The following is a 2,063-nucleotide window of genomic DNA, read 5'->3' as shown; positions in this document are numbered from 1 at the left end:
CCCCCCCCCCCCCCCAGAAGCGAGACAGGGAGATCGCTCTCCTTTCAGAATGGAGTCCTGGTAGTCTAGTTTTCACAGTTCAAAGTTTAGTCGCTATTTACTATAGGGTTCGGAGTTCTTTCATATGTTGACGGTCCCATTTAAGTTGTGTTTGTTGTGTCCGTAACACACACACATACATTAAAGGGTGACTTCCGTTTTCTTCGCCAACACTTTCTGGTCTCAGATATAATAGAGCAACCCCAAACGTCTTGGGTGTTTTGGTTTTGCTTTGGTGTTTCTCATATTTTAGAAGAAGGTGAACAACATGAGCAGCTGTAGGAGAGGTGATGATGTGTGAGCCACGTATGGTCATAATAGGCTATGGATAAATTAAGTTATTAACCTTTAAACCACATGTAAGTCAATGAATTGTGTGCAACGTTGAAAGCACAGGCTAGTAGATGCACTGTTTTCGGTTGACTTCTTGTATTTGGGTCAGATTGACCTAAAGTGAACTGTTGTGCTCTCGGAAAAACAGATCCAGGGTTTAGGCACATGTCTTAGGCTCTAAGGGTACTGTACCCAAAGAGTCTGGTGGAAACGTGGCTTTAATCTCACACATAGGGCCTGCGGTTTCTTACTTTGTGGTTTCATCTTTTAAAAATGACATTCTTGGATTACAGCAACAACCTTGGGCCTTGCCTTTCAGACTACAAACAGGCTGACTTTACCTTCTGATTGGATGGGATACGAAGATGAAGATACTACTCAGGGGGGAAATTGATGAATTAAGAATTATAAATTTAAGTCATTCAATTTAATTAACTTGGTTGAAGGTTGAAGAACCCTTGATTTTATTCTGTCCCCCTCCCATTCCGAAACTAAACTAACGCCCTTGCAAGCACCTCCAATCCAAATGTGTTGGTATCCGACTTAAAAAAGCCCCAAACATAAGAACCAGGATAGAGATGCCGCAGGAGAGAGAAGCTGGCGAGGCGGAGGGATGACCAGACGGAACAGAGTGAGGGAGGGTGTTATGGTGTAGAAGAAGGCGATTTCATGTTCCTATAATCCTCAAACTGCTGCAGTATGTGTCCTCCCCAGGGCTGTTTCACACCTCCAACAAGGGATAAGTGACTAACTCTCACGGCACAGGAAAACAGACCAAATTGAACATAGTTATTCCACGAGCAATTAACACGGTGAGTCCGTGCAAAACAACAAGCTTGACTCTGAATTTGGGAAGCCGAGCACAAATCCTTGCGAATGGCTCTTGCGGGATTCGCAGAATCCACTCTGTCCTGCCCAGGAGGGCTATCTGCTGATCCAACTGACAGAAGCAGGCGAGTGCAGGCGCTCAACTGATGAGATTCCAGTTAGCCGGCGCAGCCAAGAGGAAAGGCGGGGAGGCAGCCAATAGCCCCGGCAGAAGGGATCTGGGGGCCTCTAAATATCCACACAGGGCTAAAAGAGCAAGAACGCGAGCAAGCTCCGGCCCACTTCCTCTATCGCTCTCCTGGGCCTGGGGAGGGAACAATAGTGGAGAACGGAGCAGACAGCATGAAAGAAAAGGCAATACCACAGCAATAACACGCGCCTTTATAGTCAGGCTCGAGAAAGGTTTTCCACATGCAACACCTGTTTTTAACCTCCAGTGGTGCTGTAGAGCAAGGTCTTGATGACTAAATATGTAATATATATTTTTTAAACTATAATTAAAACACCACAATATTAAATCGTATATATCCGTTACAGTCATCCCCGGCTGCAATGACTCCTTAAGCTCATATGCGTAAGATCTGGAAACGTTGAAAAATCAAAGCAGACTGGACATTTATTGGATGGGGGGACTTAAAGAGACAGGCGCTAAGACAGGGTGTCTCAGACGGAGGATGAATACACGTAAATATTTAGACAGACAATATGAGAAAAACAATGCTTTTAATGAACATTAAAGCAAGTACACATGTTCTAGTAGAAACCCAAAATACAAGTATGGGACTTTTGAATAAGCGTGCACGCAAACGCACATATACACACACACACACACACACACACACACACACACACACACACACACA

The 2,063-nt window shown here is 44.6% G+C and overlaps 1 protein-coding gene across 23 annotated transcripts in view; it reads right to left on the bottom strand.

Moving 5' to 3' along the window:
• Nucleotides 1-2,063, bottom strand: part of celf2 (cugbp, Elav-like family member 2) — a 234,019-nt gene that overhangs the window by 77,612 nt on the left and 154,344 nt on the right. The gene's annotated exons all lie outside the window — the stretch shown is intronic.

The sequence above is a fragment of the Etheostoma spectabile genome, chromosome 23 (genome assembly GCF_008692095.1).
Source record: "Etheostoma spectabile isolate EspeVRDwgs_2016 chromosome 23, UIUC_Espe_1.0, whole genome shotgun sequence".
NCBI lineage: Eukaryota > Metazoa > Chordata > Actinopteri > Perciformes > Percidae > Etheostoma > Etheostoma spectabile.
This window is presented reverse-complemented; position numbering and strand designations above follow the sequence as displayed.